At 37.2% G+C, this 21071-nt stretch overlaps 1 protein-coding gene across 2 annotated transcripts in view; it reads right to left on the bottom strand.

Annotated features, from left to right (window-relative positions):
* Window positions 1–21071, bottom strand: part of LOC117329711 — a 44424-nt gene that overhangs the window by 10883 nt on the left and 12470 nt on the right. The gene's annotated exons all lie outside the window — the stretch shown is intronic.

Genomic DNA, 21071 nt, shown 5'->3' with positions numbered 1-21071 from the left:
AAATAAAAAGCAGTGATTTGCACTAAAGTTTTTGCTTGGACAACTTGTAATAAGTTGCATTAACATTTGATGTAGATAAAGCACAACAGGTAAACAGCACACCTGTATGCTAAAATGCTTAATTACAGGTGCAGTGTTAACGACAGCATTAGCTACGGAACATCACATGCAATACTTTCCGATCAGTGAGATTATAATGACGCAGTTCTCCACTATAAGCCTTATCTAACTGGTCATGCAGCATGTGAAATGAAAACTGGGCCTGGAAAACATCGTAACAAAACCCCAATGTGTTCGAAATCTCTACTTGTTTCAGAAATGAGAATAAATCGTTGAGCTAATCTCCAGTGTAATCTTACTTTGAAAATGCTAACACTTGAACATTTGCACAAATGTGCAAACAAAAGACATTTATTTATAAGCCGCCTTATTCAATATCGGTAACAGTAATCCCCCTATTCTGGGACTGGGTCGGAATGTAACTTCTCAGGCCAGTCACCAAACACAAACTTAAATCCTTATCTCTAAACATACTAAACAAATGCACTTTAGATTAGAGGTTTAATCAGAAATTAAATATTGATATTCAATTCCTAAGTGTGACTTATGTTACATTGCCAACAACTTGGGGAAGACCTGTATACAGGTAGCGGGAATCAATTACACAACAGTGTCGTAAAGCGACAGTTTAGGCCCACAGAATATAAGGCCAAGCCATTAAATTGATTGTTATTATATTAAAATGCCAAAAAAAATATGTACACATCCATTTGTATTAGTCATGGACAAATTCCACTTTTATGTAGAAAATAATTTGTTTATCGATCCTTCCAGGAAAATGTGTTAGTAATTAGTAATTAATTAATCTTTAATTAGATTTTTTTCCCACCTGAATCACAGAATTCATAAATACTCTTTAATTTTTAAGAAAATAAAACCTATTATTTGAGATAATGGCATGAAAAGTATTATAATCTATCAAGGCAGACAGTCCCAGTACCCCGAGTTTGAATCTCCAATGATGAAGAGTTCCAATTTGCTTGGCATTTTTCTGACATGGAGTCATGCTTGCCCATGGCCAATTACATGTACTACGTGTATATATAATTACAAATTATCTACAATTGTACTTACGGAAGAAATATTTTTATCATCAATTTCCTTTTTCCAAATCAAGAAAATCAGTTATTAAATAAAGAATAAACAATAAGCCAATTAAACTTATGAAAAATTGTCCTTTTTAAGACTCACACAAATGGCAGCTCCAAAAACATGTGGTTGTGTCCTTAACTCTTTCAGTACCGTTGTCGACTATAGTCGACATAAAAATGTGCTCCCTCTTCCCCGTTGTCGACTATAGTCGACATAAAAATGTGTTCCGTCTTCCCCGCTGTCGACTATAGTCGACAGACTAAGTTGACGTTTTTAAAGTGTTGATTTTTTGACAGCATCAACCGATAAATACAATTACCAAATCCAATGATTTATAAAATGTGTTCAAAGCTTTTGAAACAAACACATTGGTTGTTAAATAATTTTTATTTCGTTTGTTTTACGTGTTTTTTTTCGGTAGAGTAATAGTTCATATTTTCTCAATATGTTCTTAATGTAAACAATATGGCGGCTTGCTACATTTGCATTTTAGATATCAGAGTCTAGGACGTTTCAATGTGATAAATCTGATCTAGATATTATTTTGTTAAATATTTCTTAATCATGTACAAAGATAACACTAACCTTTCTGTTAAAATAACAACACACCAAAAATGCACATGTAGTCTGCCATTTTGTTTAAACTTCCGGGGGCGAGCCTAATAACTACTTCCGGTACGGAATCCGGAAAGAACACAAAGTACGGAAAGAGTTAATGGAAGTCCCAAACAACAGGTAGTCTTGTCATTAATTTGTATTTCAAACTTACATGTAGTTATGTCGGGGGACAATCAATCATAAATTTACAAAGTAAAAGTCTCCAGCATAAAAAGTTCTTTGACGTATAATTCAATATCACATCTGCAGTGTCAGACATGTTTGTCTTTAAATAAAATAATAACATTTTAAAGTCCTAACAGGTCTGCAAATGACATCAAATTCGAAAGAAATGAAAGCCATGAAATATTTTCAGAAATCGTTAAAAACATACTTTCATATTCATCCAAATTAAAATTGATTTTCCAATGTTAACTCATTAGATGTTTCATTAAATGTTTCATTTAAGACCTCTCAAGCTCTTCCATCCACGCCCACAAGAGTGATATACATAAGATGGGATCCATCCACGCCCACAAGAGTGATATACATAAGATGGGATCCATCCACGCCCACAAGAGTGATATACATAAGATGGGATCCATCCACGCCCACAAGAGTGATATACATAAGATGGGATCCATCCACGCCCACAAGAGTGATATACATAAGATGGTATATAACTTGTTTTGCAATTGTTGTAAAATAAATCAAGTTAACAATAGATGTTTCAAATGATATTGCCTGTCAAATGGACTGTATATACGCACGTCAGCTTGAATTCTTGGACAATGTTCATTATGATTTCCACTTCTCTAATTTTCAAAAATATAAATTTTAGAAAAGAAATACAAGTTTTAAAACATTCTAAAATAGGCAGAACATTTCAGAATCCTGTTTAGTCTCCGTTGAGTTAATTACGGTAACAATTAAGAAATCATGATTTCTTTGTTAATTAAGGTTAAACATCTACCTATAGCCTTCCACCACAATGAATTCAAAAGGTCATAATTAACATTAGGTATATCATAAAAACTTTGCCTGTGTGACATTTTAATTGGCACTATATAAGCTCAGTCTGTACAATTTGATTTCTGATAGAATTTTTTCTCAATAGATTAAATGCTGTTCATAACATAACATCAGTCAAATACAAAAATACTCACCCAATAAATTCGATCATTTTTTTTTTCATATATTATCAAAGATCTACCATAAAGAAAATGAACACCAAAACCAACCAAGATAAAATGACAATCCATCTTATTGATCAACCTGTAATCCTATCTAAAATTTACTGGTAAATTTTCAATGGTCACATTAAAACCTGTCTTTTTTGTTCATATTTTGCCTTTGGTTAATCAAATTTGAGTTACAAGAACTCATCAATATTCTTTTGTATTTTTTTAAGATTACCATTGAATGACCAATTATATGATGTCTTAATTAACTCTACATTAACACATACAGGTAGAAATGTTTAATAAAATGTTATTTTTCTGAAAGTGAAAAATGATTTTGTTTCCTATATTCATACAAAAATTAATATTCAAGTTCTCAAAACATTATATATAATTATTCATTTAAACAAAGTTACAATTAATATTAGAACCTAACAAATGCTTGTAGAAAAGTAATAATTAATCAGCATGGAAAAGTTAAAAATTAATTACATACAAAAGTATATCCATTTTTGTTGAGGACACCAACCTACCTTCGTTAGCCATGCAGTGTTGGACGTGACAGGGTTAAAGCCACGAGAAATACACAATATCGTCAGGTAAATAACGACTCTCAGTACACAACAGCTACCTGGTGTAACTTGTTCAAACATTAGCGATTTCCAATTCCATCGCGAGATTTCACCTCTGATAGGTCAATAAAGCTCATATAAATTTCTAATGAGTATACAAAATTGTGTATTTGAAGTTTGTTACATTATTGTAGGCGTATTGATTGCTGTATAACTAAGCATGTTTCCAATGATACCAGCGTATAGGTTTAAAACCCTCTCAACATTGTCAGTCATCTCAATATTGTCAATCAATTTCCAGCGCCTTTTGTGTCGGGTTTTCACGCGAATGAAGAATACATACAAAGGCATGTTCACTTTTATAGAATTGTCTTGTTTCGTTATAGAATTGATGATCTTCTTGACTTTAACAACCCTGAAGAATAAATACCCCACCACACAGTCGATTCTAAACCTAACTCAAATGTTTGAACTACAAATTCTACAGGGAGCTTTCTTAACATATTATTTTAATGAAATCCAATATATGACAAGAAGAAATTTACCTGTATTGTCCATCATTTTGTAAAATTTAATCCTGGTTGTTATTTTCTCTTCATGAATGATAGCCGACACAGTGACACTTAGCCATACACCGCACCAATCAACTGTTTCGATCAGAGAATATAAAAGGGCTACCCACTGTATGAGCCACGTACATGAATATATTTCGTTACACTTGACAATAAAACTATTGTTATATTGTGCATTATTGGAGAATAGATATTCAATGGTTCACATGTTCGAACAAAAATTGATTATACGAATTCCTTGAAGCATAGTTTTGATTGTGGCGGACCTAACACCGAATGTGTAGTCACAATATAACCCACACAATGCTTGCCTCAGTGTTTAGGGCTATTTATGTTCCAATCAAATAATGCTGATTTATACGTTATTTGAAAATATTTTATCAGTGAGAAAAACAAGAAAACAAAGACTAAGTGTGTTTATGTTTACAACTGTTGGAATTGATAAAAAAAAACATGATACAATATCACGGCTATAAAGGCCAACCGGAGGGCTTTAAGCGACCTTGAACGACAGCTAGGGAGGAAATTGGGCTCGCAGATTTTGTAGGGTTCAAAGCATATAGTTACAAGTGCTATCAAATATCAATAGGTTTACTTGAAAGACATTAATTGGTAGAAATTATATCATATTGTAGCAAGAAGTCTCTTTGAACATGTTCAAACTTCAGAAATGGGCCATGAAAATAAATTTAAGCCCAAAATCTTAGTGTAAATGTTTAGCATCAAAATTTGAGAAGGGCTCATTTGTGAATCATTTTTCAGCTTACTTTTTCAAATCTGATGATTTCACAAAAACGAAAACGGGGACTCATTTGTGGACAGGGGCTGATTTGTGAGCAGAAGCTAAAATATTTGTACTTAGATTTAGATTCAAAGGGTTAGCTGTTTAGAGTCAATGGCCGTCAAACTTCGAGATGGCAGAGGTTCAATTTAGAAATCAATATTGGATTAACTAATATATGTAAAAATGGACTAAATATATACGATTAACTAATATATGTATGTAACAGTAGACTAAACATATTTATATATATATGAGATCAGGATTTGAATCAGCAGAATCTCCAACTTCTATTCATGCTCGAAACAATTGCAACTTTGTCACTGGTATAATATTCACTTTACATTGTACCATTTAATACAGTTAAATATTAATAAACTCGGATGAGTCATTATGGTTCAAAGCACATTATAAGTTGTCTCTTCCTAGAAATAGCAATAAGAAAATGCAGGCCAGGTGCTGGAAACACTGAGCACCATTTAGGATTGATTTTAAAAGAAAGTGTTTGCTTTGTTTTTTTGCTGGGTTTACCGTCCCATGAACATCCAGGGTCATTTTGAGGCGGGGTCTCCTTGTTGTAGTTGGTGACTACCTCACTGAAGAACACATGGGAAGACTGTCGCATGACATCCAGAGTAATAAGGGTAAAGTGTCTTGCCCAAAGACACAACCACGACAGAACAGACTGGCCTCTTTCACAGCTTCTCGTGCAACACAAACTGCCACTGGTACATGTATGTGAGCATCAAACCGCACACCATGGTAATAATTACCTGATGTACCATGGCTAGTGCTCTAACCGACTCGGCTATCACAGCCCCTCATTGAAATTGCAGTACCTAAGAAAATACAGGGTGCTGGAAACATAGGGCATTATCTATGAATAATGACTGATTCTAAAAGTAGCTGTGTGAGAACTGGAAAGTAATACTGACATGAAAATATCAATAAAATATGATAGATTTATATATAAAGTCCTATTAATTAAGATATAAGGACTTTTATATAAATAATTACCCTAGAAACCACAAATATATAAGGATTTATATATAAAGACCATATAATATATAGAAACAACAAATATACAAGGATTTATATATAGAGACCTAAGAAACCACAAATATATAAGAATTTATATATAAAGACCCTTGAAATCTCAAAGATATAAGGATTTTTAAAAAGACCCAAAGATATTAGACCAAGTTCAAATGTATCCAAAAAGGACAAGCATCTTCCACTTCATCAACAGCAGTTCCAGGCCAAAAGAAGATAGAAATGTCACCTCCTCAATGTGAGAACAAGGGTAATAACATTTACCTTCCTGCAGTATATACCAAATATATATATATGATACCAGCAGTGAAGGAAAGCAGGATTGGAAGGTGGAGAATTTCTTACCTAAAAATTAAAACTGCATAATTAAAATTTTGTCATTTTAAACATCTGACCTGGAGTTTTCTTCAATGAATTCCTTAATAAACCATGGAATGTCATCAATCGAGTTAATGTGATTGCAGTAGAACCAGGGCACAACATCTGTGGTCCCTTGGTCGACAGCCTCCGCATCTTCCAGGCTGCTTCCTTCCTCGTCGTCCTCGACCACCACCTCCTCCTCCTCTTCCTCCCTCAATTCTCTGTACACATCCTCTAGGACCTCCTGTATGGGGTTGTTCACAAGACACTGACAGAATCGATTAGAGGGGCGAGCATTGGATGGCATTCTTGAGAGCTAGGTATCAGGAATTTAGCTTTCAAAAAATCCAGGAAATGTGTAATCTGCATGCAGGACTTGCAGATTTCCAAAACTTAAAATGACAACGGATTAATTTAAGTAATCCAAACTCTCAGGTTTTTCCCCAAAACTTTTTCATGGAAATCAAATGTGTCGGAAAACTAGACCACAAAAGATTCCTTGTCTTAGTACTACACAACAAATCACTCTGCATCGATCAGATCAAATCAGATTTCAAACAGTCAGAGGTTCCATAATAAGTAATACAGAAATTGATCCTGATTTACATGATTTTCTATACAAGTTCCAGTATACAATGTCAGTTTCACTTAAATTCCATGTTCTATTATTTGTTAATCACAACCACTCCTTCAGATAACCAGCATAGTAAGGAATCTGAAGTATTTATAAGGCCAGGACTTCTTCCTGAAATACTTGATATGATTTACAGTAGAGGATTCCACAGTTCATGCTCATTCTTTCACAGAATTTCGGCTGGTACTGATCATCATGACAGTCATGAGTCTATGAACGCCTTTGTTGACCAATAGTTTTTTTTCTCTGATCCAGCTGTTGTGTACGTTTTTTCAATACCGACACAAATTTCTCGACAAAATACCTCCGAACATGAAAATGATTTAAAGGAGCAATAATTCCAATCCAGAATCACAAAATCAATGTCGAATATTATGACACTCTATCAAAAATCCAATATGGCCAGCATATTAAGTTGTACAATAAACAAAATCGGACAAACAGAGCCGTTCTGTCAGAGGTTGTTACAGGGTATTTATAGATCATTAAGTCAGGGTAGCTATTATGTAGGAATTCAAAGACTTAAGCTGAAGTTGATTTGGTGAAAACATATTTAAACACAGATTAATTCTTTATTTATTTGTTCTCCGGTCAAGCCTGATTTATTCACCCGTCACTAAATAGGGCACAGCTGGACAGTGTCCAAACTGAACAGAATGACCATATACAGTCTTACAATGTACTGGTTACAGATTGTATGTGCTATTTTTTTGTCTTTATACTTTTTGCTCTGAAATAATCTAATTTTGAACATTTTATTTTTTTTGTTGGTCGGGTGGCACAGTGGTAACACACTTGCCTCTCACATAGGCAGCCACCAGAATTTGATTCCACGATCGGACATGAAAAGGTATGGGGTCACCTGCCCGACAACATGCCCGGTTTTCTCCAGTTCTCTGGTTTCCTCCCACAGTAAGACCCCTCCCGCCCTTCAATCTGGGCCAACAAGCCTGATTAATATAAGTTGATATAACTTGTTTCGCAAAATAAATAAAGTTTATATATTTGATGCACGCTTAACAAACACTAAATACTTCATGAAGTACAATTTATTTAAGGATTTAACTGTCTTTTTTTGGTGTCTATGATCGATATAGATGCCAGAGCTTTGCAAACAAACGTCATATTGTGCGCTAGCATGTTTGTTTGCAAAGCTCTGGCATCTATATCGACCATAGACACCAAAAAAGACAGTTTAATGCTTATATTTACATTCTCGACATATTTTTTTGTTATTTTTGAAAATTAAAATTGAGTTAGCATAAAAAATGGAAATATATTCAGCGACTTCGTCAATGGGGTTTGACAAACAAAACAGCCTATTTTTTCAAACTTAATTTGTCACCTGCAGATGGGCAAACAAATTCCTTGAAAAGCACATGTTATGGATTTTTTTCCTCTATTTTTTTTTTTTTTTTTTTGCTTTTATTTTGAGAATATCTTCTTTTTTCTTAATTTGGAGACATTATATATTGTGTCTATACTTAAATATTGTATACAAATATAATCAAGAGGTACTGATCGAAGGTTAGAAGAGCTTATACATTCAATCACAACTGTCAATCTCAACTGAAATTGAGATGAACATGTTACTGACTGAGGCAATGGTAATTTTCTCAGTAATTTTTCTCCGATATTACAAGCATGCCCTATAGACAGTGAAATAGATCAAACAGTGTATGGGTGCAGTATATATGTATGTAAAATGGTAGTTTGACAGTTAAATGTGATATACTCAGGTCAAATATCAAAAGACATTTAAACCCATTAGGCACAGTGATAAATGCCCTATACAGCTATAGCTACCTAGCTACTTATTCATAGTGTCTATAATCATAAAAATATCATTTCTCTACCCTTGATCACTTGATATATCATGTTTCATATAATTTTATGTGAATGTATATAACACATTTTTTTTCTGACATTTCTTTATAGTCGTTCATTCCTTGAGCCACAATTACTTCTTTTACTTCTACTTTGAAATTTATCGTAACATGTGTTCATGCTTTTTACTTCGAAATGGCTGAATATGATCTGTCCAATCGAAAAAAAATCTTCTCAAAATTATTGAAGATTTTGTCATCTAATATACATTTCTTCACCAGATTAACTTGATAACAGATACATGTATTTAGATTTTAATTATTATATTAATTACATTGTAATTATCATATTCATTAGATTTTATTATTACATAATTAGATTTTAATTTTCATATTAATTAGATTTTAATTATTATATTAATTATATTTTGTCATTTTATATACATAATTTGTCACCAGATTAACTTGATAACAGATATATATAGACTTCAATTACTTTATCAATTACACCATAAATTTACAAATCCTTTAGAGAATTGTAAAGTATCACTGTTTCAAGTGTATCACAGTGTCAAAAACACGAGATTTCAATCAGTACTGGAACTCTATCGGTAAAAGTAAAAGAGTGTTGATTGTCTTTATACGATGAGAACACCATGTGATATATCACTTGACATTATACATGTAATTATAAGGATGCTTATCGCACCTCGGATAGAATTGTATTTTACTGGGTATAAGCCCATGCTCGGGGATATAGTCCTGTACATTATACAGTAAGAGTTGTTATCTCCCCTGAAAATTACCCCCCTTCCGCTACTCTCCTCAATGAAAAGGTACGTTTCGACTAGTGCCGCTACTTCCACAGAGGAATTCTGCTAACATTGAACATGGAGAATAGAACAACACCAGAAATTTGAAGTCCCTCTATTTTTCACATTTTTTCTCCATGGGCCCATAGTCCGGTAATAAGCATTAACGATTCATATTGAATCAACAATGCATTGCATTATATTCAGAAGTATTTCAGTAATATTGCTAATTTTATCAACTTTGGCTTGTCTCCTTCATGGGACAATCCATAACCTTTCCTCAATATTAAGTAGGCATAAAAAAACCCATACAAAATATAGAAAATAAATATCATAAATACTGAAATTTGTGCAGCAGACTTAATTTTGGTTGCTCCGATGTCCCCAAAACAATAGACAATGAAAGCAAATCCAGAACAATAGTCACACAATAGTTGTCTCTGATGTATATGCAATAGGTAAAGAAAATTTAATCCTTTTCTCAATACATAACTGTCTGGAATTATTAAATAAAATATTTTAGACTTTGGACCAATATTTACTTATTATACTTATTGTAAAAGTCATTATGCAGTTGTAGGACTAAAACTATTGTCAAAATATTTATACATAATTAAGTTCCATGTAAACAACTTTTGTAAATGAGATAATAGAAAACCCAGGTAGGGACATATACCTTGGTACAGAAAAAATATCAAAAGCTGCACAATACAGACAAATTATCCTTGTCAGAAAATTACATAGGATAGCATGTGATAGGTAGGACTCATACATAATCTGTGTCCGTAGACTTTCTAGTGTTGTCTCGAGAGCCTACTTCATGTAGAGCCGCTTTTTAAAATGGTTCTTGTCGAATTCTATATAGAGTCATTAGGCGGAAAAAAAAGGCAGACCACTTATACATATGTCTCCCCAGTCAATTAGTAAGCATTCATTTACCTAGCTATGTCTATATATCTGCAGTCTATTGATTAGTTTTCTCTGCCAAATATTGACCGTTGATTAAACCACTGGTGTAGTTCTATATACACACAGTACTCTAACTTTTAAAAAAAATATGTATAATTAGCATGTTTGTTAAATTGCATATACCCTGGATTAAGTACCCCCTGGGTTGGGTGGGATGGGGGGGGGGGGGGGGGGATTTATTTGTTTAAGTGCATAAAACAGACCCAGGAATATTTCAAGTGCGTTGTCACCAGGAGATACCACACCGGAAAAGTTTGAAAAGAAAAAAAAAAAAATTGTACATCTATCCACATTTAAGTCACGAAATAGTCATCCCATATGTTTATAGGTAGTTTTAATGACCTTGATGAATATATCACAGGGTCCAACGATTTTATATACCTCAGACCACAGGAGGTAGGCGTGGACCTACATCACAAAAAAATAATTGTCAGATAAAAAAAATAGCCTCTCCCGAATATGACCGTCCCACGACTAGTAACGTATCTTTGAGAGTCAAGGATATGTAGTCCATGAACAACAATATACTTTATACGCCGTTGTGTTCCAGTCAATTCAGCAGAAAGAAATGAGAATGTTGTAGGGCAGTGCTAGAATGTTGTAAGTTTTTAATACCGAAATGGCAGCTCCGGCTGTACGCCCCCAGAGAGTTTAGATAGACATTGGTTGATTGCTTAAGGTTCGATGACCACAAATAATAATTTGTGATTCACTTTGAGAGAGCTACCTTGCTGTGATATAGTGGTGAATTAAACTCCAAATCATTATTATTTATTGTTATGATAATTTGATATAAAACTAAAGGTTTGTTTTCTGCATTTTAAAAGTTGCTGTCAGTTTTAACTAAAAAGACGAAGTGCAACAGAAAAAATCAATCTAGATCCTCATCTCCAGACAAAATCAAATCGTGAAGGTGTAAGTCACTTTTACAAAATTTGAGATATTTGATTCTCCAGACAACTGCTGCCAGACGACACCAAGGGCCTTAACTCTGTATATAGTCTACGAGATTCCTTAACGTCACAGGTCAGAGACCCATTTTGTATCAATCCACCTGTACTATATACAAACAACCTATACTAAAATGGATATTGTTTATATTTACACTTGAAAATATTATACAACTATGAACAGTACTAGGGCGATCTTACATCTGTATCTGATATTTCCAATACCTCATTATATAAACTAGCTACATACATAACTCTCTGAAACTAGTAGGTGACAGACAAACCTAATTAGGCCATTGTCTTCGGATCCTTTCTACCGGTACTGTAAACGCATAAATTGAACTCCGTAAAAAAAACTGAAACTCTGATCATCATTGTTTTAAAACTTATATGTAAATTTCCTGAGAAAAATGAGTTATTTTGCAAATCTGAAACAAGAATATATCAGACTATCTTTAAGACTGAACAATATCTTTCACAGAACACAATTTAGATCTGTAGAAATGTTGTGAAGAATATTTGATTTACTTACACATCTTCAAAGGCACAAAGAGAAGAAGAATCAACAAGCGAGACTATGCTAAGTTTGGCCTCCACTCGACGGAAACTCCGGGGCCGAGACAACGAACCACACCATACTTTCTGGTTGTACAAGCTAGAAGCCATGACGGCTTTCAGTTAGAACTCCCAACTAACCCAATAACACCAGCAACTTATACAACAAAGTCCTTCACGGTCAGTGTGAAATTTAATCAATTTGTTCACATGGTGCCGTAATATTACTACACAATTACATATTGTTTGTCCGTAACTAAATTTTCTGGGTCAGCTTATCAATAATTTCTATTTTTATTGTGTTTCCTTTAAAAGAATATTGCTTACAATAAGCTCACAGTGTATAATGTATTTCTTGAGACAAGCATCAAATACAAACAAAATGTCCTCCTCATTTTACCTGTATCGACTATACCATTATAATTATTCGTTTCCTCTTTCACTAGCATACACTGCTGCACAATTAAGCAAGATTTCTAAGGAAAATTGCTGTCTACTCTAGATATTTTTTTACAAAGAAAACAATCAATTTTGTCTGGAAAGGAAAATTACAATTATTAGCAAAATCTTAATGGTGACCTACTCGATGTTAATTAAAAACCTAAAATTACCCTTGCTATTTTAGCAGCTGGTAATAGAATTATTACATTGTACTGGAAACAATAGAGAGAAGACAATAAATGTATTGTTATTACCATCCTGTTATATACATACCATTATTACCGAAAGTGTCATCATTTACTTCTGCCTGTAGATCTATATAGACTCGCTGTACACTGATAATCAACTGTATTCACGGTTCGAGTATTACAAAGATGTATAGGAAATCAAATCCAATGTGAGAATAAACTACGACCAATATCTTTGTCAAATTATTCAAATACTCATCTAAAAGAGTTTCCAAATAATTATAGGAGTACAGATGTATAGATCTGTCACATGACGAATCTAAATATCCAGTACATCAGATGAGATCACAGTATTATCCATGACCAGAATAAATCCGCAAGTGTCACAGCCAGAATTTCAAATGAGTAACTACAGTTTTCAGTTGAGTATTTATAAATCAGCGAGTATATAATTATCTCTTTCACCGGGTCGGTTCACCATTTGTGAAATCAGTCTAAGAATTTTAGGGTTAAAAAAATACTCCGTCCGTCACACATCATGGGCAAAAACAAATCGTGTAGAGTGAGCTGATGATGTATGCATGTGGATCGTGTGCCTGTGTGCTCTTACACGTTGTTATAGCCGGCAGTCACCATACACAGGGTTCATATCACACCTCCGTCAGTTCAACACAAGGCTATATCGCCCTCCTGACAGCGTACACAGGCGATATCGCCCTCCTGACAGGCGATTAATACACAACTCCCATCAAACTGATTAAAGTTATAATCAAAACCAGATAACGGACATTATTTTAAATTCAAAAGATACAAACAGACGCCTGATAAGTTTTGTATGTCTGAACAATTCAAAGGTATGCTGCTATCCGGAGGTACGCTAGTCCAACCAGAAAGTACCCAAGCAAGGCAGATTATTTTGGGATTAATGTATAATGAACACTTTTATCTCCAAAACCTCAAGGGATATCTCCAGCCAGATAAGATTTCCTTCTGACTTGCCGTTAAAACAACATTAATGAATTCTCCAAGTTCTGATTGATTGATGATTGATCATCTGCGTTCAGTGTCGATCTGGACACTTCATACAGATCAAGCATTAAAAACCCTGGGCTGATTCAATACACAAAGACGATCTTAAATATTTGAATATTAGGAAGATCGACCTACATTTACATTCTACCTGGTGCCACTATCTGAGGGTATACATTAATATATACATATGGCATTTAATGCATTTGATATATAGGTAAGCTACACCCCCTATGGTATGGTAATGTTAAAGAGCAGGTAAAGTTATCAATCAATGAAACACAGAGGTAAGGTATAAGGGTGTGAGGGGAGTGAGGCGTGGTGAGGGGGGAATGTGTCAGGATGGCTATGGGGGTGAGGGGTGGTGAGGGTGGTGAGGGGGGAATGTGTCAGGATTGGTATGGGGGAATGTGTCAGGATGGGTATGGGGGGTGAGGGGTGGTGAGGGTGGTGAGGGGGGAATGTGTCAGGATGGATGTGGGGAGTGAAGGGTGGTGAGGGTGGTGAGGGGGGAATGTGTCAGGATTGGTATGGGGGTGAGGGGTGATGAGGGTGGTGAGGGGGAATGTGTCAGGATGGATGTGGGGAGTGAAGGGTGGTGAGGGTGGTGAGGGGGGGAATGTGTCAGGATTGGTATGGGGGGAATGTGTCAGGATGGGTATGGGGGTGAGGGTGGTGAGGGGGGAATGTGTCAGGATGGGTATGGGGGTGAGGGATGATGAAGGTGGTGAGGGTGGTGAGGGGGGAATGTGTCAGGATGGGTATGGGGGTGAGGGTGGTGAGGGTGGTGAGGGGGAATGTGTCAGGATGGATGTGGGGAGTGAAGGGTGGTGAGGGTGGTGAGGGGGGAATGTGTCAGGATGGGTATGGGGGTGAGGGATGATGAAGGTGGTGAGGGGGGAATGTGTCAGGATGGATATGGGGGTGAGGGGTGATGAGGGTGGTGAGGGGGAATGTGTCAGGATGGATGTGGGGAGTGAAGGGTGGTGAGGGTGGTGAGGAGGGAATGTGTCAGGATGGCTATGGGGGTGAGGGGTGGTGAGGGTGGTGAGGGGGGAATGTGTCAGGATGGATGTGGGAGTGAGGGGTGGTGAGGGTGGTGAGGGGGGAATGTGTCAGGATGGGTATGGGGGTGAGGGGTGGTGAGGGTGGTGAGGGGGGAATGTGTCAGGATGGGTATGGGGGTGAGGGGTGGTGAGGGTGGTGAGGGGGGAATGTGTCAGGATGGATGTGGGGTGGTGAGGGTGGTGAGGGTGGTGAGGGGGGAATGTGTCAGGATGGGTATGGGGAGTGAGGGTGGTGAGGGGTGGTGAGGGGGATGTGTCAGGATGGATGTGGGGAGTGAGGGGCAGTGACAGGATGTGAGGGGGGAAAGTGTCAGGATTGGTGCGGAGTAAGGGGCAGTGAGGGGCAGTGAGGGGGAAAGTGTCAGGATTGGTGTGGGGAGTGAGGGGTAGTGAGGGTTGAATGTGGCCGGATTGGTGATGGGAGTGAGGGGCAGTGAGGGGTGGTGAGGGGGAAATGTGTAAGGAGGGTTGTGGGGAGTGAAGGGCAGTTAGCAGTGTTTTAGACTGTGGTTAAAGGGCAGTGAGGGGCAGGGAAAGGTGACAGAGAGGGAGAGTATGGTGTATGCATGAGGGGAAGTGATGGGTGGTTGAGGAGGAGGGCAATTAAGTGTGAGGGGACTGAGGGGTTGATAGGGTGGTTAAGGGGAGTGATGGTATCTGAGAGGTTATATTATAGAGCAGGTAAAGTTATCAATCAATGAGACACAGAGGTAAGGTATAAGGGTGTGAGGGGAGTGAGGCGTGGTGAGGGGGGAATGTGTCAGGATGGCTATGGGGGTGAGGGGTGGTGAGGGTGGTGAGGGGGGAATGTGTCAGGATGGATATGGGGGTGAGGGGTGATGAGGGTGGTGAGGGGGAATGTGTCAGGATGGATGTAGGGAGTGAGGGGTGGTGAGGGGTGGTGAGGGGGCAATGTGTCAGGATGGGTATGGGGAGTGAGGGTGGTGAGGGTGGTGAGGGGGAATGTGTCAGGATTGGTATGGGGGTGAGGGGTGGTGAGAGTGGTGAGGGGGGAATGTGTCAGGATGGATGTGGGGAATGAGGGGTGGTGAGGGGAGAATGTGTCAGGATGGGTATGGGGGTGAGGGGTGGTGAGGGTGGTGAGGGGTGGTGAGGGGGCAATGTGTCAGGATGGGTATGGGGAGTGAGGGGTGGTGAGGGTGGTGAGGGGGAATGTGTCAGGATTGGTATGGGGGTGAGGGGTGGTGAGGGTGGTGAGGGGGCAATGTGTCAGGATGGGTATGGGGAGTGAGGGGTGGTGAGGGTGGTGAGGGGGGAATGTGTCAGGATGGGTATGGGGAGTGAGGGGTGGTGAGGGTGGTGAGGAGTGGTGAGGGGGAAAGTGTCAGGATTGGTGTGGGGAGTGAGGGGCAGTGAGGGGCAGTGAGGGGGAAAGTGTCAGGATTGGTGTGGGGAGTGAGGGGTGGTGAGGGGTGGTGAGGGGGATGTGTCAGGATGGATGTGGGGAGTGAGGGGCAGTGAGGGGGATGTGAGGGTGGAATGTGTCAGGATTGGTGCGGAGTAAGGGGCAGTGAGGGGTGGTGAGGGTGGTAAGGGGTGGTGAGGGGGGATGTGTCAGGATGGGTATGGGGAGTGAGGGGCAGTGAGGGGCAGTGAGGGGGAAAGTGTCAGGATTGGTGTGGGGAGTGAGGGGTGGTGAGGGGGATGTGTCAGGATGGATGTGGGGAGTGAGGGGCAGTGAGGGGTGGTGAGGGGGAAATGTGTAAGGATGGGTGTGGGGAGTGAGGGGCAGTGAGGGGTGGTGAGGGGGGAATGTGTCAGGATGGGTATGGGGGTGAGGGGTGGTGAGGGGTGGTGAGGGGGAATGTGTCAGGATGGGTATGGGGGTGAGGGGTGGTGAGGGGTGGTGAGGGGGGGGTGTGTAAGGATGGGTGTGGGGAGTGAAGGGCAGTTAGCGGTGTTTTAGACTGTGGTTAAAGGGCAGTGAGGGGCAGGGAAAGGTGACAGAGAGGGAGAGTATGGTGTATGCATGAGAGGAAGTGATGGGTGGTTGAGGAGGAGGGTAGTTAATTAAGTGTGAGGGGACTGATGGGTAGTAGTAGTTGATAGGGTGGTTTAGGGGAGTGATGGTAGCTGAGAGGGAGGGTAATTAAGTGTGAGGGCAATGAGGGGTTGATAGGGTGGTTAAGGGGAGTGATGGGTAGCTAAGAGGGAGGGTAAGGGTTGTGAGCTAATTATGGGCCAATCTTGTTTTAATTGTAATATGAATGCCATCAAATTCAAAAAGAAATGCCAGTGCACTTCACGGCACATGTAATTGATAATGGCTTCAAATACCACCTGAATGCAGTTAAATCATTAAATAAATAATGATAATGGCATTGTTTAGAAATTTAACTTCTGAAATAACTAACTGGGCATGTAGTGACCCCATAGATAAAAGCTCTTTAGTATAATAGATATAAGATATTTAAACAAAAGATTTTTAACAATAAGACAAAAACAAAGAACCCATTTCAAGGACAAGTGTAACTACACAGGCAATTAAACAATACACATCATGTTTATTTGTACACAAAAAAACCCTAAGAATTCTGGTATTGGAGTCCCAAGTTTAGAAAAATTGAATAATATCTTAATTAATACATTAGACAAAGGTTCTATGATTAAATATTCTTAGTGTATACGTACTAGAGCAGAATTCCTCCTGGAGAGACACCACAAAACACATCTGTAATCAACCATACAATTGATTTGCAATGCTTGTGAATTTATCATCAAGCTTAAATTTCATTCTTTAAGATTTCAATATGTAAAATTTGAAGAACCGTACCCAGAAGTGTTGTTTTTATAAATAAACTATTTGAGTTTCCTGTCACTACAGTGAGAAATTGGGGAAATTTAATTAGTTTTGAAATACAGTGTATAATTTTTTTTTATAAAGCACCTTGGCACCTTTCCATTAGGAAGTTTGCACATTATAAGATTTCTGGGTATAAACATATTTTCAAAACTTCGGTTAATTTAGCTTATTTTGGCCCTCTGACCTGCATGACCCAGCAGATTGCAGGCTTCCTATATAATATTTTTGCATGGCCATGGAATTGAAGGTCAGAGCTAATAATATGATTGATTATCTGATTATTAATTGAGACCTTACCTAATAAATCAATCTAGTATAAGAGTATACAAGATCAGGGTTTGATACTGAAAAGTTTAAAGAAAAGGAATATTTCACAATTTTACTTGATCTGTGCTGCTTGAACTATTTCAACATTATAAAATTTTTTTTTTGAATTGAACCAAAAGTATAGCATTCATAATGTTAAGTTTTTGTCTATTTTTTGGTATTCAAAGGGAGGGAACTGTTGTAGGTTGGGAGATATATAATATTATAGGCCAGAATTCAATAGCCATAATGCTTAATTCCTTAAAGTGTTAAATTACTTCAATGCTTAATTCCTTAAAGTGTTAAATTACTTAAAAGGTTAGAAAATATTCTTAGTGCCATACATAAACTTCTGACTACAGTTAAAGTAAAAAAATTAACTTTAACAGCAAATTTTAAAGCAGACATTAAACAAAAATATTCTTTTGATAGCCATGCAATACACTTACCTAAGATTGTCCGTTCAGTATTTATTAGTTTTGAAGGAGTTATCTCCCTTGATCCAACATGCAATTTATTTTAAATGGCATAGATATCTGTATATCTTTTTAAATATCACATCAAATAATAGTGATTTACAGTAATGTATAGAAGCTTATCATAGTGCAATGTAAACTTGCTAATATGTTCATGTTTTGAAGAATATAAAAAGAAGTTATCTTGTACAATGATGAACATCAACATCTTAAATCAGCATAATTTATAGAGTAAATACACTTTCAATTCATTAATATATGTTTAATTATCTATATTACATTGTTCGTCGGTTAGAGCCTTGGCCTGAGTGACCTCATGAGAAGAAGTATGTGGTTCGACGATCTCTACCCATAGCAGTTTGTGTTTCTCAGGAATAAGCTGAGAAATTAAACAGACCGGTCTGTGCTGTATTATATTAGTTGTGTCCATGGGCAAGACACTATACCTAATTGTTCTGAGGCCTGACGATTCATCTTTAAAAATTTTCCATATCAAAACATTTTAGAACTTAAGGAATGTTCCTTAATTAAGATTTTTTCCCTTAAATTCAGTCATTCTTTCATATGGAAAATTTGAAGTTAAGAAATTTCCTCCAGTTAATGAACATTTATAATCAACTAGGGCCTGGATGGCAGACTGCACTAGGCCTTCTGTATGGTGTTCAGTGAGGTAGCCACCAGCTACTACAAAGAGCTCCCACCTCAGGGCGATAAACCAAACAGGCAATCAAACCAAACAAAACAACCCTGACATCTCTCTAAGGATGCTTTCTAGGGTAATAAGTACCGGCAGTATAACTTTAACTTAAAATTGTGGTTTATGGTTTATTTTGTTTAACATCCTATTAACAGCTGGAGTACCCGGAGAAAAACCACCGGCCTACTAATTGTCAGAACCAGGCAACTGCCCCACATGGGTTTCAAACTCGCGACCAAGAGGTGGAGGGCTAGTGATAAAGTGTCAGGACACCTTAACCACTCGGTCACTGTGGCCCCTTAAAAAAACATTTCCTAAAAATAATCAAATTAAATGCAAATTCATCAAAATAATATGCATATTTAAAGGAAGGTGATTTTTCTCAGCTAACATGATACAGAACCGTTCCCAGATCTAGAGAACTTATGGTAATGATACTTTTATAATTATATGCTGGGCTCCTGTCCAGTGGTAGAAACAGGCTATCAATAGTGTCTGCCAGCCCTCGACCCTAGTAATCCCCACAGACCTCTACACAAACAGCACTGACAGGCCCTCCAACACACAAAAACATCTTATCAAATATAAATCTATATCTAACATAAAATCAGATTACCAGGAATAAATCTGTAAATACCAAGCAGTTTGTGTTATCAGATTTCCATCACCACCTTTAATACTGAACTGCAATAAAGTTTATACCTGTGGTATGTTAACAAACAATGGGTAGGGTTTCCTTTACATACATATACCTACAAACATTGTAATCCCCATGTACACATTGCTATGTATAATATCCAGTGGCTTCTCCCAACAAAATCAAATATTTAATGTTTTTATATTTCTGTATGTAAATTCACACCCACTTACAATATGTGTAAATTAAAATCTAATTTAACCAGTGGCTTCTCCTGATAGTATCGAACATTGAATGTTTTTATGTGCTTTTGTATGTAATTTCACACCCAGTTACAATATGTGTAAAGTAAAATCCAATTTTTACCATATTTTACAGTGGCTTCTCCCGACAAAATCTAACACTGAATGTTTTTATGCTTTTGTATGTAAATTCACCCCCATTAATTATGTATGTATAAATTTAAACCCAATACTACCATATATATTAACAGGTAAATTGTGAAGTCAAATCCAATAATCATGCATGTTGACCCTAATCAGGGCCCAGACCAATTGAAAAATGGCTAAATTTTGAGCCTAAATTAATTTGTGACATAGAATTTTTTTTTTTTCTAATATCTTGTACTTTCCAACATTTTAGATTTGATGTACACTAGCTATAAGTCTTTTCATGGAAGATGTTTATATTCTTAAACACAAACTGTGAAGGCCTTCAAAAACTTTTCTTAAGCTTATCAAACAGAGAGTGCAACTGCAGAGCCTATAACAGCAACTGTTCACTACTTGGTGATAGAACAAGAATTTAACATCTGACAGATAACAAAAAGTCAAGATGCATTTTAATATATCACTTTAATACTGAAGGCAGTCTGAGGGATGGATGATGTTTTAATAATGCTACCCCTAGTTGGATGTAAAAGCTCAGAACACAGTTTACAATCGATGTTTGTGTTTAAGATAAATAATTCCCCAAATAATATTTATACCAAACCTATGAATCTTCTTTTGAACAATGGATATATCTCACACGTCAGAATCCTTCACTATCTCATCAGAACATGTCCGACTGTTTCAAGGTCACTTTAGGCCTTAAGTGTAAATGTTAATGGACAGACAAAAGTTGACAAAACACTTGAGCATAAAAAGTGTACAAAATTCAACTTTAAATATCAGTAAAACTGATAGATTATACTCCCCAAAAATCAACAGCAATGTGCAGGCAGCAGGCATCAATAAGGCATAATGAATAAAAGTGTTGGCTTGTTTAAGGATTTACATCCTTGATTGGGTCTGAAGCTTCTTTACGACCATTACATAGTGCTGTCACAATGAAATGTCATAAGATGGACATAGCACTCCACCCTATCCAGTCATATTATACCAACAACTA

Source organism: Pecten maximus, chromosome 6, assembly GCF_902652985.1.
Source record: "Pecten maximus chromosome 6, xPecMax1.1, whole genome shotgun sequence".
NCBI lineage: Eukaryota > Metazoa > Mollusca > Bivalvia > Pectinida > Pectinidae > Pecten > Pecten maximus.
This window is presented reverse-complemented; position numbering and strand designations above follow the sequence as displayed.